General features: G+C 39.6%; 2 long non-coding RNA genes across 3 annotated transcripts; one reads left to right on the plus strand and one right to left on the minus strand.

Moving 5' to 3' along the window:
* The first annotated feature begins 1965 nt into the window (after positions 1-1965).
* On the plus strand, positions 1966-15048 carry LOC109202839 (uncharacterized). 2 transcript variants are annotated; one of them, XR_002062804.2, is made up of 3 exons: positions 1966-2038; positions 6831-8278; positions 14348-15048. It is a non-coding gene; the product is annotated as an uncharacterized LOC109202839 (long non-coding RNA). The 2 variants fall into 2 exon arrangements; XR_003220694.1 differs by lacking the exon at positions 1966-2038 and having other exon boundaries at positions 6169-8278.
* Positions 2685-3532, minus strand: LOC109202838 (uncharacterized). Its single transcript, XR_002062803.2, has 2 exons — positions 3312-3532; positions 2685-3235 (listed from the first exon to the last, which is right to left on the minus strand). It is a non-coding gene; the product is annotated as an uncharacterized LOC109202838 (long non-coding RNA).
* Positions 15049-22072: the final 7024 nt, after the last annotated feature.

The raw sequence follows: 22072 nt of genomic DNA on the forward strand, positions 1-22072 counted from the left end.
TTGAGTATGACTATATTTTGCTTTTAAGCCAGGCCCAAGCACAACACGCTGGTGTGCTGTGTTTGGGTTAAATGTGATTTCACATTTATATTTTAGGAATTCAGCTCTGGTCTTGGGCTCTGACTCAGGCTGATAAACATTCCCTTGAGTTTCTTCAACAGCAGTTATGGTCCATTCAACATTGTCCTGCAGTTTCTCTCTGGTCTCTGACACAGCTGCTGTCACATGCTCGGTGTAGCTCTCAGGATGAATATTGATGCTCGCTGAGTCTGGAGCTTCACTGAGATGTGACAGCAAGGTGTAGTTGTGTAGAAACTGGGTGGGGTCCTCTGTGTGAGAGAGCTGCTCCAGCTCAGCTTTTCTCCTCCTCAGCTCAGAGATCTCCTGCTGCAGGACCTTCAAGCTTTTCTCTTTCTCTTTAATTTTCTTCTCAATGTCCATCTCTCTCTCTTTGAGCTCTCTCTGCTTGTCGTGCATCTCTGCTGCAGTCGGGACTGTGTCGTGGCCTTTATGTTCATCCATTGTGCAAAGAATGCAGATACACTGTTGATCAGTGCGGCAGAAGATCTTCATCACCTCATTGTGGCGAGAGCAGATGATCTCCTGGAGCTTCTGGGAGGGGTCCACCAGCTTGTGTTTCTTTAATGCTGCTACTTCATAGTGAGGCTGGAGGTGCTGCTCACAGTAAGAGACCAGACACTGCAGACAGGACTTGACAGCTTTCAGCTTTGTCTCAGTGCAGAAATCACAGGTCACATCTTCATGTTCAGCATGACAGAGATCAGCTTTAGCACCTTGGAGTCCAGTCTTCTTTGTTTCCTCCACTAAATCTGCTATCACGGTGTTTCTCACCAGAGCAGGCCTCGGTGTGAAGGTCTGTCTGCACTGAGGACAGCTGTGGGTTTCCTTCTGATCCTCTTCATCCCAGTAGCTTTTAACACAGTTCATACAGTAGCTGTGTCCACAGGGGATAGTCACCGGATCCTTCAGGAGATCCAAACAGATCGAGCAGCAGAGTTTGTCTCGGTTCACCTGGTTTTCTCGCTGCGCCATTTCCGGGACGGTAAATGTAACTTAGCTCGTTGTCCCCTCAATAATCCAACTCGTTTCAGACGCTCAGCATCGGTTGGAAGAACACGGGAAAGCTTTATTCCTTATTCTGCGAGGATAATAAGCAGGTGAAACTCGAAAGTGTTCTTGCTGGATAATATAAAACTGGAGAAGTTTGTCTCTGTGGAAATCTGAAAGTTAGTTTAAGTAATCCAGCGAGGGTTGGTCTCTTAAAGCAACAGCACACAATTAACACAAATGTACAAAGGCCTTTTTACACCGAGGAAGCGCAAAGTTCCTCCTCTTTATGTGAGCATGAAGAAGGTACGGAAGCGTAGAGCTGCCACCCAGGCAAAAGAAAAATAGAAGTATATCACGTTATAACGTGATAAGTTTATTGTTCTAACAATATACTTCATGTTTGTACAATATACTTTTCACATTTGAACAACATAGTATCACGTTATTACAGTATACATAATTATCACGTTCGTACAATATAAATATTATATTGTACGAACGTGATAATTATATTGTTTGAACAATAAAGTTTTCACGTTAACATATCTTTTATTGTTCGAGCATGATGTAACCCAGTCCCTAAAATCATCTTAAACAAAAGAGAAGAAAAAGTAAAACATTTAATGTTCATTGTTTCTGTTCTTACTGTCCCTGTTAATGAAAGGGAAACTGGATCAATATATTTAAACAAAAAAGGGACACAGATTTATATATTTATTCTGGTTAAACAAGGGTTAAGTTTTCTCCGAGGGTTGATGAGCTCTGATGAGAGCCTATAGTTTTACTCCACTCCTCGCATGTCAGCCAATCGGTGAAGCTCTCTGCAGCTCTTGTCCCTCCTTAGTGCCAGTTCCCAAGTTTTCAGTCCCTTGCTTCTACAGCCGAACAGAGCAGGCGGACTAGAGCGAAACCGGAAGGTTTACTGAGCTGTGGCTTCATGTAAACGCTGAGCATCCACTCGACGGCGGTAAGCTAAATGTGGCTAATCAGACACGTGATGTGCGGAGTGTGGGTACAGTTGTTGGGTGTCTCTGAAATGCACTGTTGTTATGCTAGTTATCAGAGGTGTGGACTCGAGTCACATGACTTGGACTCGAGTCAGACTCGAGTCATTAATTTTATGACTTTAGACTTGACTTGAAAAAAGGTTGTAAGACTTGTGACTTGACTTGGACTTTTACACCAGTGACTTGGGACTTGAATTGGACTTGAACCTGTTTACTTGAAAAGACTTGATATTTTACCCAAATCTAAAATTTAACATACATATTATATAAAAAGTGCGGACCATTAATTCACTTTATTCATTCTTACCACACTCCGTATGTATGTGAGCGTGGGCTGTAGCACAGCCAATCAAATTAACCAGATTTGAAAAAAAACAAGAACAAAAACGCTTGAGCCAAAAATGCTTCCAAGAGTAATTTCTTTCGGGTACATAATGTGGTGTCGCGAAAATGAGATAACCGGGGACGGTTACTAAAGTAGTGACAACGCCACCTGGGGGAGGGCGCTACAACCCCAGGAAAGATTTCTCTAGCCAATGAGAAGATTGCACTGGCTACCAAAGCCCACAGACTCGTTATTTAAAGGCAGAGGTGAGACAAAGAAAGTTTATAATTCAAAAGTTTATTTAGAGGAACTACTAAAACATAACTAAAAGATTAAAAAGGCACCTAGGGTAGCAGGGGTAAGAGAGTAAAATAATTAAAACACTTTATTACCGAACAATGATTAAAACGACATACTCCCTACCACAATGCTACACTAAAACAAGCACAATATGTTAAAAGAGGCAACTAGACAAAATGGTGGAGACCGGCCACTTGAGGAGGCAACCTACAGGGAGGAGTGCCCAAGGGTGCCACCAATTACTCACCCGTGTGATTTCACAGCAAACCTCACTCACACTAAACTCTAAATGGTGCAATCTGCCTATGCCCGGTGTGTACACTCGCATGCATCGGGGAGGGGATTCCACCTCACGTGCCTAGCCTCTAAACAAGCGGCCGCACCTCCACTAAAGCAATAAAAGAAAAGATAAAACGTTAAACAATCAATAAAAGATCTACATAAAACCACATCCCAAATCACTATACGTTATAAAAGTAGTGCATAACAAACAAAACAGCATCTGGCAAGACAGCAGCAGTCTAATGCACACCTGCAACAAGAGAGGGAAACAGTAGTCAGAGTCCACCCTACTATGCCACAGTATGATAAACAAAAGTCGCACTTACCACTCTCTAAGGGCAACTGAGTAGCTTTCCTTAAGAGATATGTGGAGCTCAACTGCCTAGTGCTGCAGCCACCTTAGATTGCCAAGACCGCCAAATGCCTTCTCTCAGTAGTGAAGCGCAGCTGTTTCTTATAGCCAGGTAATTGTCGGCTGAAAGGTGTGGATGTCAGTGGTGCGTTTAGGGACATCATGTAACATCCTAACCCAAAATCTACTTCACTACAATAAACTACGAAGTAGTCAACAAAAAACGAAATGCAATATGCAAAACATGCAAGAAGAGAATCACAGACGGAGATGGAACAACTTCCAACTTTGTCCGACATTTGAAGTTGCATAAAGAATGGTAGGTGGTGCTTTTTTTTTTTCTTTTTTGCTACGATGAGACAGCTGACTTAGCTAACTTCATCTTATTAGCAAATGTTCTTCGGGCTATGTTGATGATACTGTTTGGCTTTAACAGGTATGATATGTTTGTCATGCTATTTTAAATCCGGTCCTGCAAGCGCATCCAAGAATAACATGCAACTTGTTAGCTCAGAATTGTCGGTGAATGGTGAGCAGGGTCCGTTTCAGAAAGTGGGTTCTGTAGCTGTACTCAGGCTACGTTCACACTGCAGGCGAAAGCGCATCAAATCCGATTTTTTCGCCCCTATGCGACCCGTATCCGATCTTGGTATGACAGTGTGAACGGCACAAATCCGATATTTTCAAATCCGATCTGGGTCACTTTCGTATGTGGTACTGAATCCGATACGTATCCGATGTTTTAGAAAGCGACTGCTGTGTGAACGGTCAAGTCGCATTAAATCCGTCTTTTACGTCACTGACACAAGACAGACGCCAATTATCAGCGCCGGAGAAGCGCCCGATAGGACATCGCGAACGATTTCCTACCATCCGGTGAAACTGTTGGGAAGACAACGTTGGAGAAATGTGAACATTTTATTTTTACTGTATTTTCTGCAGATTCTGACAGAAATCTGCAACTATCCTTTGAAGCACCGCTCCTCTAAAACAGCAAAAAGGATCATTATTAGGTCATCTACATTATTATGTAAATAACAAAATAACTTAAAGCAAAAATCTGGAAACATAAAGTCCGAAGTCTTTATATTAAGGGCAATCAGTCAAACAATATTGTTTGCTCTGGGTCTAAACAGAGCGCGTTGTGTGTGACATCTTCTTTTGCGCATGCGGGCCGCTTTGAGCGTTCACACTGGAGCGCGTTTGATGTCGCATTTTATGTGTAGTGTGAACAAGCAGACAAAAAAATCGGATTTGATCAAAAAATCGGAATTGAGCATTAAGACCTGCAGTGTGAACGTAGTCTCTCTCCGTCTCCTCCCCATCATTAACCCCGTAGATTTAACCCAGTTTAGACTGACAAATATTTATTTTACCATCACATCACAATTCAAAATCACTGTGTTTAATTTGCAATTAGTGTATGGTCGTGTTTAACTTTTGCATGTCTGAGCCAGGGCAATTTTTTGGGGGGGTTAGAAAATCTGGCCCACCTTAGTGTGTAATTGAGTAGTCCTGCTATACATGGCCTTTTTCTTCTGTCATTTATGTCAATACATCAAATAAAATACTTTGATCTTATATTATTAGCTGTTGTTTATTTGCAAAGGTTATTCTCAACAGGGATGCTAGACAAAAACGGCGTTTTCTACAGACAGCCTAGCATACGCTCTCCACTTGCGAGTGAAAAAAGAAAAAGAAAAAACACCCCTTCCCTATTGGTGTTAGAGTTTACCATGTCAGCCAATCAAAAAAATGATAAGGCAACATGTGACATTTTGTTGTTTAGGGAGAAGGGGAAGTTTTTAGGAGTGACACCCGCGACGGAAAGCGGGCGAGCGAAAGAAAGAGAGAGAGAGAGTTTTCATATGTGAGACATTAGTGACGTTTAGCGTGTTTGGAGGCTATAGTTAGTTTGTTGTGTAGTTATTGTTTTGTATTGTGTGTCGGTTAGACTGCTGAATTTCATATTTGATCTAAAAAAGCTGTCAAAGGCAGATTCCAGTGTAAACGCTGTCTCCACATAGAAAACTGGACTGTTGCACCTCCAGTTGTCAGACCTGCAGGGTTTAGGCCTGTGGTGTTCTCCTCTGTCTTATACTGAACACAAACTACATTTTTTGGACTGGCACAAATAATTTGTGTGCCTTCTTATTTGATGCAGCACACCTGATTGTTCTGTAAATAGATTTAAATGGTTATATAAAAAACGCCTGAGGCCTTGGCTGCATTTTTAGGTAAATAGTACCATATAACTTTGTTGTTTGCAAAACTTGTGCATAATTTTTAGAAATGTACAATTTCTATTTGCATTTCAAGTTATGAAAATGATTCGTTAAACATGTAAAAAAATATAACTTTTTTCTACTCGGATTCTGAATTTTTTGTCTGAATTTAGATCAACTGTGCTAATATAGTATACCAAAATGAAAAAAATAACTCAAATTTCAGATATTTGAGGTTGTGCTGTAAATAATGATACCAAACAAGGCAAGAAAAACATATTTTAAAAGTGAAATATAGAAGTAAAATCAAAAGTAGTCAAGAACGGCCAATTATACCCGGGACCCCAGAGGGTTAAAAAAAAAGACTTGAAAGGACTTGAAATTCAAAGTTTCGGACTTGGGACTTGACTTGAAAGTTGTCTGTCTTGACTTGCGACTTGACTCTGACTTGCTTGACTTTACTTGAGACTTGACTTGTGACTTGAGGATAAAGACTTGGGACTTACTTGAGACTTGCAAAACAATGACTTGGTCCCACCTCTGCTAGTTATATTGTTAACCAAGTCATTAACATGTGAAAAGCTGTAAATGGTTAAAGAAGCTAAAAATAAGTTTATGAGAGATAATTGTAAGCAGACTTTATGCTGCTTCTTGTTTAATTTTTTGATGTAAATCAGTTGTTTTACAATACTCAGTATTGAATACTTGGAGGTAATTTTTAGTGTATTTCCACTTGTTCTAGTTGGCCTATGGTACAAGCAGGATTAAACACGTCTATTTTAATGCTCCTATTTGTGGACTGAGTCCTTGTGTTTATGTGTTATTGAACCTGATTGTTTGCACTTTGTTCATTTCTGATGAGCATTTGCATATTATTCCATTTCTTAAAAGGGGTAATATACTTATTTATTTGTGATTAGATATATATGTACAGTGAGTTTATTTTGATGGATGTAATTAATGTTTACAATGAAAGTGAGTTATATGGTGACAATAATTCCTGAATGTTTGAAGCCTTGTAGATAATCTTTAATGTTACTGCAGGTTACAATTAAGTATTGAACCTTGATACTGTGAAATTTTGGATATTGATACTTTGAACTTTGAACCTTGATATTTTAATGTTGTACAACATGACTGAACTGATGATAATTGAATTGATGATAGCTGATCTGAATAGTAGTTACTGCACTGTGACACTACTTTAGTTTAATTTGTGAGAGTTATTCTTAAAGTGGACGTGACATATATTTGACCATTGTTTATAGGTCAGGTTTTTATATGGGACAAATCCAAAGACCAGGTCAGTGATTCCAGAACCCAGAGTGTTCCAGTGTTCACTGGATGGCGAGCCAACCCAAGATCCTAGGAGACGATATACATACATACGCACACTCATTTGCACATTGATGGACTACAATCCTCTACTGTACAAGTAGTACGGTAGGACAGACAATCACACACACACTCCTTGTCGGACGAATTCTATTGCAATACACCCGTTTGTCATGGGCCCCACCGGTACCATTTGGACCTAAAAAAAAGACTAATTCTTTTACTTGTGCACAATTTTATTTTATTCTATTTTTTTGCTACTTTGGGGGAAAATTTTATACTTGAAGTTCTGTTAAAACCTGTTGAAATACTGTGTTGTTTACAAATTTCTTTTACAAGGCTTAACATCACTAAAGTACTTTTAAGCCACACAACTGTGTTTGTCTGGTTTCTCTGCCATTCATATACCAGAGCTCTAAGAGTCGTTCTTAATCTTCTGATACTAGCCCAAATTACTTATTACCTTGGTAATTATCCATGTACTTCAATCCACGTAAGTGCTACAATGATATATTGCCGTAAAACATAGTGAAGTGGGTGACAGTGCAGATCAGAGTGCGAGAAAATGGCTCGTTTATTGGAATTAATTAAGTTCTATTTTATGCTTGGATTGAGGCATGGGGAGATTTTGCTGTTATTGAGCAGTTTGGACAGTATTGTGATAAGCATGCGGACACTTAGAAGAAACCTAAAACGCATGGGACTGTACAGGAGAAAGAATGAGTCCGATCCGATTGAGGTGGCAGGATTTCTTATTGATCAACTGGAGGGACACGGGAGGCTCCATGGATATAAACTACACCACCTGAACTGCATTCAGGCAGGTTATGTTGTCACGCAGAGTACTGTGAGACATTTACTGAAATATCTTGACCCTTACGGTGTTGAGCAACGACGCGTGCGACGCACGTATGTAAATCCTGGACCAAATTTCATGTGGCATGTTGACTCCTATGACAAACTGAAGCCTTTTGGAATCTGTATAAATGGAGCTATTGATGGCTTTTTGAGAGTTATGATTTGGCTTCATGCCTATTCAACAAACAATGATCCCAAAGTCATTGCTGGCTATTTCATAGCAGAAGTTGAAAAGAGGATGGGAACACCTGCTAGGATTCGCTCTGATTTGGGAACAGAAAACGTCATAATGGCGGAGATGCAACGATTCTTGTGATGGACTATGGATCAGAACGTCAGAAACTGTTTTATTACTGGATCCAGCAATCACAATCAGCGTATTGAAGGCTGGTGGGCCTTTCTGAGACGACATCATGCTCAGCACTGGATAAATCGTCTCCAGGAACTAAAAGACCATGACTGCTTTTCTGGATGTTTTTTGGACAAGCAGCTCATATTGTTTACGTGCCTGAACGTCATCGAGGTATGTAACTAGAGATGGCACGATACCACTTTTTTATGTCCGATACCGATACCGATATCATAAATTTGGATATCTGCCGATACCGATATGAATCTGATATAGTGTGTTTTTTAATCAATGAAACTGTTTTTTTTTAATATCTTGCTGCATTTTGTATAAGTTCATACTCAAGTTTACCTGTGTGTAAAAAATACACTGCACCCAAAATATTTCATAGTTCAGCAACACTGATCAATCTAATAAACCTTACCTAACTTAAAACCTAACTTAAACCTACTCCATCCTCCCTATTCTGGTATTTTAAAGAGTACTTAGCAGAAATATTAAGCAACCTAACTAATAGGGTTGCAAACTCCCAGCAAAAAAAAATAGGGAACCAACCCCCACCCTCCACCTCATGATGCTTAATCGATGTAATCAACTTTAATTTGATGCAGGGTGAAAAAAAATGCACAGAAACAAATTATTTTTCAAGAATAATTAAATAGATTCAACATCTTTCTCCAACAGAATTGCAGAATTCGCAGACGGTACCTTCCCAAAGGAAAAAGTACTATAGCTTACTAGGGTATATAGACTTAAGAGTTACTATATACAGTAATGGACTTCTATACATTTTACATCAGATTAAAACTTTGGGTGTAAGATTCAGATAATTATTTATTAAAAGCTAGACATTTTAAATGAGAATAAGAAAGAAAAGTATGTCTTTGTGCCCCCTTTTCCCTGTTAATGCCCTATCGGCCCCCCTGGCTAAACTTTGCTAGATCCGCCCCTGCACAGTTACCAGCCGTCAGCTACGTAGAAAAGGATCCTGGTGTAGAAAGTAATATTAAATAAATTCTAACAACATCTTATCAAGGTTAAACATGCTGCTGTTGTTCAGCCGCTGGTTTCCTCTTTCTGGCATGAAGTGGGCCAAAAACAAAGAAGAGACGGACTCGAGACAGAAAAGCCGATCAGCTGATCGTTAAGCAGTTTCACATTGAAGTAGCAGCAGCAGAGGGAGAGAGAGAGGCAGTCGCTCCATATATCGGTTGTTAAGCTTAACATGGGAACGCTTTACAAACATTCAGAGATGAACTTACACACTTGCTTTACTTCTCTCTGGGATAACTTCCTCGGAGATGAAATGCTGGTTTGGTAGCGAGGCTACAAATACACACAGCCGCTCTGCATACTGCTCCGATGTGCTACGGTTATGAATCGAGTTACGCCGTGTTGCAAGTTTTGTGAGATGCTTTTTTGATATTTAATGGATCGGATTACATTTTTTATTTTTCGCCGATATCCGATCCAGTAATTTAGGTCAGTATCTGACCGATACCGATACCTAATATCGGATCGGTCCATCTCTATATGTAACCATGTTTATATTCTTTTAATGAGTCATTGTGTGTGTGTGTGTGTGTGTGTGTGTGTGAGAAAGAGAGACACGGAGAGAGAATAAAAAGTTTGCTTTAACACCCATCATGCACGTAAACCATCCCTATTATCCCATTAGCAGCCTCAACGACTACCGACCGCACTGTAAAATCTAATTTGTTCCCAGAACTCAAAAAAATTGGATCAAGTTTACGTAAGATGACCAAGTTAGGGCAACTTACTCATTTTGAGTACACTGTAGAGCCGTGTTAGTTCCCAGAACTCAAAAAAATTATGGAAACTCGTTGCCTCAAAAAAACTACGTAAAGCTTACTTAGGATGACTGTTAGGACAACTTATACATTGCAAGTCTGCAGTATTAACAATAACTTGATATTTCTGACTGTAGAATACTAATTGTTTACCTACTGACAAACATGTTAAGTTCAACTAAATGAAAAAACAATTTGTGGTAACCTGAATATGATTAAAAATAATTAACAACACTTTTTGTAATGATGTTAAAATGAGCCCAACTTTTATTTTCAAACACAACAAAGTATAACAGCCAACATACTGGACATGTTCTGCTGAACAACAAACAATTATATTGCCATCACTGTTATAATCTTACAATGAAACAAAGTCTCAGATTTAATTATTCTGAAAATAAGTTTAGGCCTACCACAGTTTGTTTTGTACTTACATTACTTATATAATCAAAATAAAATATTTATTGTTCTGTCACAAGTGCAGTCTCTAATTTAAACAACACATTTGTTTTCCATTCCAACACAGGAGCTGGAATGTTGTGTTATTTTAAGGATGGCTTGTTTCCAGTCCAGGCATCACTGCCTGAATGACTGTCATGGATCGAGGTGATCCAAATGTAGGTGCAGAAGAAAGTCTTTAACTTCCCTTAAGTACAGTGGCAGTGGATGTGGGTTGGAGATGCAATGAGCTTGAACCTACAGGCGACCATCTTCACTGACCACACCATCTGTGACGGAGGACTCATCTCTCCTGTTGTCCTGCAAGCAAACAATCATATTTTTGGAACATGAACTTAATTGCTTTCTTAAAACATTTTTTTCTGCATTTGGTATAGAACAGACTCCAATTTAGACGATCTCAGGCTCCCTCCCCACCGGAGAGGTGACATTCAGTGCCCCAAATTGTCAGTCTGGATAGCCCTGACCACCACCCAACATACAATAATGTCATGAAAGCATCATTTTAAAAAAGGGCTATGCAAACATGGCCAATAACTTTCATTCTAATGATGTGCAAAATGATTTTGGGCACAAAACAGATTTTGCTGTTAGAAAACTTGCAGACTTCACTATATACAGTGTAGACCCTCTAAACTAAGTTTGGGGGATGTGATCTTTCAAGAAATGCAGACCAAACTGTTGTTGTTTGTTTACTTACACAGCATGTCTTGTAGAATTAACTGTGGTCACCAGCAACAGCATAGTGCAGTCATATCTCAAGTCTAATAACAGAAGACAGGAAAAGATCAGTAAAGAAACAACTTCCCCAAACCAAAGCACAAATAAAACAATAAGTAAAACAGGCTGATCTAAAGTATGATTAAAGTTCAGCCTGATTAATATAAATGTCACTGACAGTTGCTAATATATTGGAAAACCAAAATACTTACTGATGTCTTTCTGTCCAACAACAGGAGTGCTGGTCCCGAGCCTCAAAGACAGTAAGAAGCAAGCAGAGGGAGAAAAAACAGAACATTTTTCAGAAACTGATTTGATCCTTAATGGCTGTGCAATCATTGTAACATAGTTTGCTTATGTTGTTAAATAAAGGCTAGATTTGACATTAATAGATGCCACAGATGTTCTAAAGCTGCCACAAAGCATGAAAAAAAAAAAAATAGACGTCTCCGAAAACGTCAGAGCATTTTTGCAAATATGTGATGTCTTGATAAATCGAGCAGATATTTGAAATTTACACAGCTACATTCTCGCCTGAAAATATCTTAAAAGTTTATTTTGTGACCCAGAAAAAGTAATACGTTTTTCAGCGGCGCTCCTCCGCCATTGCCGCGCTTACAAGTACGCACAGGCTCCGACAACCGTGGCCGACAAATGCGATCCTCCTTTTCCCCAGACTACCCTTTCTGGGTCACAAAATAACCTTTTAAGATATTTTCAGGCGACAATGTAGCTATGTAATGCTCAAATATCTACTTAATTTATCAAAATATCACATATTTGCAAAAGTGCTTCCACGTTTTCGGAGAGCTCTGTTATCCACCCCCCACACCTACCCCACCCCTAACGGCTGCACCTCCCGAAGAATTTTGTCTGGGCTCTTATCTCACTTATTTATTTCAAACAATCAACAGAAAATTTCACCACATAGTTTTATGTAAGGTTTTAAAGGCTGTGGTGTTAATTTTTAAGTAACATGAGCCCAGCGGCAGCAGCAACGCTAGGCTAACGCTAACTAGCTAGCAAGATTTTAAACCTGGTGCTAAACTAAGAGAAGCCACAAAATCAGTTTGAATAAGAGTAAACATTTACTCACCAAGTCAGTGTATCAGGTAAAGATCCACAGCAATGACAACAATAATATCTTGAGCTGACGCTTCTCCAGGTTTGCTCAACATATTCCATAAAAAATGCACCGTGAACATGCGGACTGATCCGAGAGGGAGGAGGACGGTAGTCACGTGGCATTTTCAAACCACATCTTTCATCCTTCCGCACTGAGAAGCAAAACTTCCAGCTTACTTAGTTTTTCTAAGTTAAGACAACTCAAATAAATGGAGTTTATCAGCGTTTTTGCATAAAAAGTACTGGTAACTTATTTAAATTGAGTTCTAATAACAAATTGATAAAAATTGAGTTCAGCCTATTTAATATTTTTAATTAAACACAATATTACATTTTACAGTGCAGTTGCTCTAACACCTGTTATAATGAAGTGCTTCGAGAAACTGGCCCGACGTCACATCATGTCCTGCCTGCCACCCACACTCGACCCGCTCCAGTTCGCATACAGAGCTAACAGATCAACTGAAGATGCCATTGCTACAACGCTCCACACCACTATCTCTCACCTGGAAGTGCAGGGCCGTTACGCCAGGCTGCTCTTTGTTGACTTTAGCTCTGCTTTCAATACGATACTCCCGGACAGACTAATAGTTAAACTGCTGGAAATTGGACTTCCTTCTACCACCTGCCGCTGGATTAGAGACTTCCTCTCAGACTGTGTACAGAGAGTTAGAGTGGGGCCTCATCTTTCCTCAGCCCTCAGCCTCAACACCGGCTCTCCACAAGGCTGTGTACTGAGTCCCCTACTGTACACTCTGTACACACATGACTGTGTTAGTACCCACCCAGACAATGCAGTCATCAAGTTTGCAGATGATACCACCGTGGTGGGGCTCATCTCTGGGGGAGATGAGACAGCGTACAGAGCTGAAGTTCAGAGGCTGTCAGATTGGTGTGTAGATAACAACCTGGACCTCAATACCAACAAGACAAAAGAACTGGTAGTTGACTTCAGAAGGAGGAAGTCTGAGCTGCAGCCTGTCAGCATCAACGGGGAGTGTGTGGAAAGGGTCTCCAGTTTCAAGTTTCTGGGTGTGCACATAGACACAGACCTCCAATGGAGCTCTAACACCTCTGCAGTTTTAAAGAAGGCCCAACAGCATCTCCACTTTCTGAGAATCCTCAGAAAAATGGACCTGAAGAAGGAGCTGCTGACCGTCTTCTACCGCTGCTCCATTGAAAGTGTGCTGACATATTGCATCGGTGTGTGGTTCTCCAGCTGCACCACAGCACACAGAAAGGCACTCCAGAGGGTCATCAATATGGCTCAAAAAATCATTGGACATCCTCTTCCCTCCCTGAAGGACCTGTACAGCACTCGCTGTCTCAAGAGGGCACGCAGCATCCTACTTGACTGTACACACCCAGGACACCGGGTGTTTAAGCTGCTGCCATCTGGCAGGAGGTTCAGGCTGCTGAGGTCCCGAACAAACAGACTCAAGGACAGCTTTTACAACAGGGCAATAGCCCTGATCAATGCAAATAGCTGACCTGACTGGCTACCTACCTGGACTTTTTTAGGGGGGAGGTAACAATGTTTAAAACAATAACAATAATAATATTTATATTTATAACAAGGTGCAATAATAATTAATGTGCAATAATAACAGTGTGCAATACACATACACTTATTCTTCTTTTTTTATTTACTAAGTTAATATACTGTGTTGTGTTGTTTGTGTTGCGTTGTGATGTGTCATATCGTGTCGTGTTGTGTTATATGTAGTGCCGACGTAGGACAGTTTTCCAATTTCATTATACTATTGTACTATGTATGACTGTACAATGACAATAAAGAGTTATCTTATCTTATCTTATCTTATCTTATCTTATCTTATCTTATCTTATCTTATCTTATCTTATTATCACTGTGTTCAGGATATGAAAAAATGCATATTTCACTGGCCAGAAACATAAAATCACACTGTCTAAAACAATTCACCTTTAATAATTACTTTAAATTTTCCACAATATCACGTGTCTACCACTGTTATTCTTGTTGTTGAGTATTTTTGATAAACTCTGTTTTTCTGACTGTCACTGTGTGGTGCTTTTGGGTAACATGTTGAGCCAAGAGAAATGTGTTCTTTTACTGATATGAGATTTTTTAATTTTTAATATTTAACAGGAAGAGCTGCAGCAAGTTGCACATATGTGGAACACCCACATAATACGCAGAAGCAGAAATGCAGTTGCTCCAAGTGGACGTCCGATTCTCATGTACACCATCCCTCATCTCTTTTGGAGGACAGGATCATTTGAAAGAGGTTTCTCGGGAGGCAGTGGATGCTTGTAAACAGAGAGGACCTTATACCTGTGATGAAACTTTTTTCAGCTTGTGTTGCCTTATAATGTCACAGGACTTCTTACTTCCACCAAGCACAGCAGATTAATCCATTGAACTGTATCTCTTCCTGAGAGCCTATATACCGAAGGACTTATAAACCTAAATATAATTGGGCTTTGGGATTTTTTACGGACATATTTTTTGGTACAATGTTTTATTTGTGCAATAAACAATAGAAAAGACAATTATTATTATTTTGTTTGGATTTTCGGTTCAAGATAGTAGCAAGCAAGCAAGCATGTCTAAATATATTTAACTAAATCTATGTACTCCAGTGAAGAATCAAAATTAAACCAGGTCCTTGTATTAGTATTGCTTTTCTTTTTTTAATATTTTGACTGAGACATTTATGCAAAAAACAGGTGTTTGCTTCCCATCTAAAGAAAACATTTGACACCTGTTTATTAATTGAAATTAGAACATTGAAGTAAATGCTTGAATACGCAAAATGTTTTAAAAATAAATCAGTAGAAAGACGTGCATTGAAGAATCTCAACCTTTTGGCATTTCCAATTATTTTATAACTGAATTTCTATTATATTTGATTTCTGTTTTAAGACTGTCGAAAAAACATTTTTTAAACTGCTGATCCTATACATTCTCATTCATGAAATCTTGTTTTCAATTTTACTGAACACATTGTGCAACTGCTATTCACCCACGAACAGTTTGTTGTAAACTGGCAAATATAAAAATTCTGCATTATTTAATAATTAACAAACACTGTTAGATGTTAACCTCCCTTTTATTTGTGTTCAAGGAGTAGAAAACACGGACTCTTGATAAACACTACAAAACTTAACTTATGTGCCAATTTTCTGTCTTTTATCCCAGTCAACTATTGCATCAAACACACTGCCTTCCAAAGTTATTCCCTTAAAATATGTTCTAAACAAATGACTGGTGGAAAGGTAAAAAAAGATACTTTCAAATAATTAATATTAAATCTTTTGAATTATTACTAAACAAAACATCCCCTCTAGCAGACATCTTGTATCCTACAAAACTGTACCACATACCTGTGGAAACGACCTTGACACATGATAAGAACTCTGTAATTATAAGCATAGTTCACCTCTTGCTGCTAACCATATGAACTGATTAAACATAATTAGTTAGCATTTAAACTAGTAAAACTTTTAAGTATGAAAATTTAAACTGAAATTTACATTTTTCATGGTGGAAACAAATTGATGTTATCCACAATTTTTAAAAATAAATTCAAATATGAAAAAAAAAGTTTTTTGGGGGGTTACTAATAAAACACTACCCTTAAATTTAAGCTCTTTCTTTTTTTATACAATGATGTGTTCCCTGTTTGTGGGTTTAACAAACTTTATAGCTTCATAGCTCCTCATTGTTAGTGGAAACCTTTCATTCTTTGGTTTAAACATGATGGACTTTAATCAAGCTATGCTGAACTCATAAGAGCTTTTAGCAGCCAAAACATTGTCCAGTTCATTTCGTAGTTCTGGGTAGGACGTGTATGTCCATGGTAGTTCCAGAAGAGGGCCGCATGTGTGTGCCACAGGTCATCGTGCCAGTCCATCCACAAGCGTGAACAGTACCTCAGCCTTGTCAACACAGATGACATCTGACCCAGTAAGAAACCTGAACATCCTTCTGACCCCTGTATCGTCAAGTCCTCTGATGTACTGGTGCAGAAATCTGAAGCTCTGCTTCTCTGCTTGAGTGGTGGGAGAGGCAGTAAGCAACTTCAAAAGCTTTCTCGTTGTTGGCTTTTTATCTTCATACATTTGTAGGACATCTTGGGGGCTTTGAAAAGCTTCTTTTTGGAAGTGGCTTGCAACTAAGGACATTTTCTCTGCGGCATATGCTGGTTTTTGGATTAATTGTTTGTGTGCCAGTCACACTGATACATCCAGGCGATCCATGAGATCCAGCACTTCATCCCTGTCTTTATCTGAAAGATCTTCTTTTAGAGTGCTTGTTATCAGATCCCTATCTGATTGACTTGGGTAAAAGAGACTTTCAAACTGCAGATCATCTGATACTTGATTCTCACTGAAGATGAGTGCCACCGTGAAAACAGGAGCAAGGCGACAAGGGAAATATCCATGGTCTTGAAATCCCTTCAGTAAAATTCTACCCATGGATTTCCACTCTTCTTCCTGCCATTTAGGAGACAGTGATGGCACTCTGAACTCCTCTCCTTCAGCTGTGTTGTCCACAAACTCTGACCAAAATGCAGCATACACATCTTTTGATACACCGTCTGCATCAGCTCCTTTTTCATCAATGTAGGTGTATTTTAGAGGGTGTATGAGGAGTGCTGGATCTTTGAACTGGCTGATCATCTCCTCCAGAATAGTAACCCTGTGAAGTTTGATGGTAACGCAGACAACATCATATGATCCTGCAGAGCTTATTGCTTCATTGCTTATAGATGTACCTGGACTACTGACTGCTGTGTTTGTTGGAGGAAGTGTAATGGATGTGATGACCAGATCATCTTCCTCAAATTGCAGGAATGGTTCATCTGTTACAGTATCATCAAGTTGACAAGGCAGAGGCTCTCCAAGGTAGGGTCCAATCATTACCTCAGATGTGTCCAGGGGCGATTTTAGCCCATTTTTGGGGGTGCTTCAGCACCCCCAAAATGAATCAAAGCACCCCCAAAGATTTCTTACTTTTTTTTGACAATATTTGCTGTTTGTGTGACACACTACTAAAAATATAAAAAGCATACAGTACTTGGTTGAGACAGAACATTTTAACAACAAAAGTATAGATAACCCCTCCCCCTTCCCAAAATGGTTTGTTCCAGCTCGCCCCCACTCTGGCTCTAGGGTCGTTGCTGCCAGAGCGATGGTAGCTGAGACGCAGCGGAGCGCAGGTGGAGTGCCTGGATTAAAACAGGACATATTAGCAGCATTTAACCTTCAGTTACTCTTTATGTAGTTAGATAGGAGTCATGTTTCTTTTTAGCTGAAAAACCTTACACCCAGGTAACCTGCAGTGTTGAAAACGTGTTTTCCGACGATGTTTGCTACCCTACAATCCGTCCTACTCTGTAGTAAATTCAGCGACATTTGACCGTCCTGTTGCTCCCACTGAAATGTGTACAGCCTATTTAAAATCTAAAACTTAAAATTGTCCGTAGCCTGCTGTTGTTACCACTGTCCTGTTTGAAATGGATACTAACTAGCTAACTGACTGAATGCCCATTAACCTTATAACTCCTGTTGTGTGTGTGTGTGTGTGTGTGTGTGTGTGTGTGTGTAGAGAGAGACAGCCAGGTTCATAATGGATATAAGGAAGTTTTTTTCAAAAACAGGAGCCACATTCAGGTAAAAGTGTAAGAACAAATGATCCATCAATAAAGGATAATGTTGGATCAGTGTTTCAATATTTATATCTTTTATTAGATGTTCATGGGTTTGGTTATTTGCCTTTTGGTTGAAAGTACACTGAGAGAGGACTTTTCGTTAGTGATCTTAATAAAAAAAATTTCATATTAATGTAATTTTTTCATCTAATTGAATACAATCTATTTGTGTATGATTGTCAGTCCAAAGAGGGAGAGAGGAAAGAGGGGAATGTGAGGAGAAAGTACAAGGTCAGGAAGAACCAGGTAAGAAAACAGACAGGGAATAGTGACAGGCAAAACAGAAACTGTTAAACTGACGAAGAGAAAAAACCTGATTTTACTCATACAGTCTGGAAGTTGTGTTCTCCCTGTATTAAAGCTGCTATACAGAATCTGCAAAACAAACTGGGTTGAAACATTTTTGACCCTCTTCAACAACATTCCAACATAACGTTATCATTGATTGGGGAGATTAAAATTAATGATATATTTTTATGTGGTTCAGCCACAACTCTACTAAAACCTCAGCCAGTAATAGGTAGGCCAACTTTTGGACTGTCCAGTTGTCTGTATGACTGCCGCATACAGACTTATGCGGCAGAGAAACACTTATCAGTGTTTCTCAAACTTTTTACGGTGTGTACCACCTGAGAAAAATGTCAAGCTCTCCCAAGTACCACTATGAAAGCATGAAACTCATAAATCTTACAACACAAAATTAGTATTATTAAATTAGTTAAATTAGTATCTGCAGTAAAGATTTTTTCATACATTGTATACATTCTACCACAGGCAAAGTTGCCTCCATTTTTATAGTTTTTTATTAATATTTTGTAATAATTTATTCTGTTTTGGGAGTGTTTTTTATGTATCTGTATTATATTATACATACTCATTAAAAGTGAATGTCTGTCCAAAACATGCACTCAGTTTACTTCTTACTCACTATGAGCATCATTTAAATAACCTTTATCAGATTTGATGGTTTTGTTACAGACTTCTCAAAAAGGTGTTCTGCTTTTCTTTCACAAATGTGGGGGTTGTGTTAAAATGTACAAAACGGTGATGTCATGTTTTGTGACGAGGACCCAGGCAGAGAGAGACTTGATTAATTTAAGAATCTTATGATTTAATAAAGAAATTTGCAGACTTGCACAGAGATGGTAAAATTATGATGACTGGTAGCAGAGATGAAGACAACAGACGATGAGGACAGGGAGGAACAGGGGTTTAAATGCACCAAGGAGACAGTCAGAGGGAACTCGGGACAACTGGAGACATTTAAGGATGCAGGGACTGACAGAGACGGGGAAGAAGTCTCATCGTGATGTGTAAAGTTTATCTTGCCTGGCTGGGCAGCTCTCTGGGTGCTCAGCACCCCCAAAGCTCTGATCCTAGAATCGCCCCTGTGTTGGAGTATTGCAGTATGTCCTAGTTTGTGGTGAACTGTAGTTCTGTCATTCGCCTCAGCAGAGACACTCCAAAGCTGTGTGTTTGGCTTTTAGTCCACTGAATAACAGCTGTCTGTCTCCAGCGTACACATTGTGGTGGAAGTGTGGTCTCTGGCATGCTGCAGTGGAGGAGCGATGCAGTGAGCTCGCAGGGGCGGCGTATGGGACAGGAGTCAAGAAGTACACACAGTTCTAAACTAAGAGTCTCTCATCTCTCTGGATGAGTGATACTTTGAAAATGAGGAAAACAGGACCTCATGTGTCAGTTTATAAATTCATAATGTAATACACCCTGTGAGAATACGTCAAAGTTTAGACCAAACGAGAGAGGTGAAAAAACATGTGTGACACGGGACCCCGTAACATACACACACTCTCGAAAGTGCGAGTTTCGATCTTACGGCCAAAACCGATCGACGAAGGACGCAGACACTCCTCACTCCGTGCCGCACAAACCTCTCTTGTCAGCTCTCACTGCCAAACAGAGCAGACGCCGTTAATCAAACGGTCAGGCACACCTATTCTCCCCACCTGTGCGCCGCCCCTGCACTGTAAAATCTAACTTGTTGTTTCAACTTAAAAATATCAGGTACAGGGGCGGCGCACAGGTGGGGAGAATAGGTGTGCCTGACCGTTTGATTAACGGCGTCTGCTCTGTTTGGCAGTGAGAGCTGACAAGAGAGGTTTGTGCGGCACGGAGTGAGGAGTGTCTGCGTCCTTCGTCGATCGGTTTTGGCCGTAAGATCGAAACTCGCACTTTCGAGAGTGTGTGTATGTTACGGGGTCCCGTGTCACACATGTTTTTTCACCTCTCTCGTTTGGTCTAAACTTTGACGTATTCTCACAGGGTGTATTACATTATGAATTTATAAACTGACACATGAGGTCCTGTTTTCCTCATTTTCAAAGTATCACTCATCCAGAGAGATGAGAGACTCTTAGTTTAGAACTGTGTGTACTTCTTGACTCCTGTCCCATACGCCGCCCCTGCGAGCTCACTGCATCGCTCCTCCACTGCAGCATGCCAGAGACCACACTTCCACCACAATGTGTACGCTGGAGACAGACAGCTGTTATTCAGTGGACTAAAAGCCAAACACACAGCTTTGGAGTGTCTCTGCTGAGGCGAATGACAGAACTACAGTTCACCACAAACTAGGACATACTGCAATACTCCAACACAGGGGCGATTCTAGGATCAGAGCTTTGGGGGTGCTGAGCACCCAGAGAGCTGCCCAGCCAGGCAAGATAAACTTTACACATCACGATGAGACTTCTTCCCCGTCTCTGTCAGTCCCTGCATCCTTAAATGTCTCCAGTTGTCCCGAGTTCCCTCTGACTGTCTCCTTGGTGCATTTAAACCCCTGTTCCTCCCTGTCCTCATCGTCTGTTGTCTTCATCTCTGCTACCAGTCATCATAATTTTACCATCTCTGTGCAAGTCTGCAAATTTCTTTATTAAATCATAAGATTCTTAAATTAATCAAGTCTCTCTCTGCCTGGGTCCTCGTCACAAAACATGACATCACCGTTTTGTACATTTTAACACAACCCCCACATTTGTGAAAGAAAAGCAGAACACCTTTTTGAGAAGTCTGTAACAAAACCATCAAATCTGATAAAGGTTATTTAAATGATGCTCATAGTGAGTAAGAAGTAAACTGAGTGCATGTTTTGGACAGACATTCACTTTTAATGAGTATGTATAATATAATACAGATACATAAAAAACACTCCCAAAACAGAATAAATTATTACAAAATATTAATAAAAAACTATAAAAATGGAGGCAACTTTGCCTGTGGTAGAATGTATACAATGTATGAAAAAATCTTTACTGCAGATACTAATTTAACTAATTTAATAATACTAATTTTGTGTTGTAAGATTTATGAGTTTCATGCTTTCATAGTGGTACTTGGGAGAGCTTGACATTTTTCTCAGGTGGTACACACCGTAAAAAGTTTGAGAAACACTGATAAGTGTTTCTCTGCTGCATAAGTCTGTATGCGGCAGTCATACAGACAACTGGACAGTCCAAAAGTTGGCCTACCTATTACTGGCTGAGGTTTTAGTAGAGTTGTGGCTGAACCACATAAAAATATATCATTAATTTTAATCTCCCCAATCAATGATAATGTTATGTTGGAATGTTGTTGAAGAGGGTCAAAAATGTTTCAACCCAGTTTGTTTTGCAGATTCTGTATAGCAGCTTTAATACAGGGAGAACACAACTTCCAGACTGTATGAGTAAAATCAGGTTTTTTCTCTTCGTCAGTTTAACAGTTTCTGTTTTGCCTGTCACTATTCCCTGTCTGTTTTCTTACCTGGTTCTTCCTGACCTTGTACTTTCTCCTCACATTCCCCTCTTTCCTCTCTCCCTCTTTGGACTGACAATCATACACAAATAGATTGTATTCAATTAGATGAAAAAATTACATTAATATGAAATTTTTTTTATTAAGATCACTAACGAAAAGTCCTCTCTCAGTGTACTTTCAACCAAAAGGCAAATAACCAAACCCATGAACATCTAATAAAAGATATAAATATTGAAACACTGATCCAACATTATCCTTTATTGATGGATCATTTGTTCTTACACTTTTACCTGAATGTGGCTCCTGTTTTTGAAAAAAACTTCCTTATATCCATTATGAACCTGGCTGTCTCTCTCTACACACACACACACACACACAACAGGAGTTATAAGGTTAATGGGCAT

The sequence above is a fragment of the Oreochromis niloticus genome, linkage group LG7 (assembly GCF_001858045.2).
Source record: "Oreochromis niloticus isolate F11D_XX linkage group LG7, O_niloticus_UMD_NMBU, whole genome shotgun sequence".
NCBI classification, from domain to species: domain Eukaryota; kingdom Metazoa; phylum Chordata; class Actinopteri; order Cichliformes; family Cichlidae; genus Oreochromis; species Oreochromis niloticus.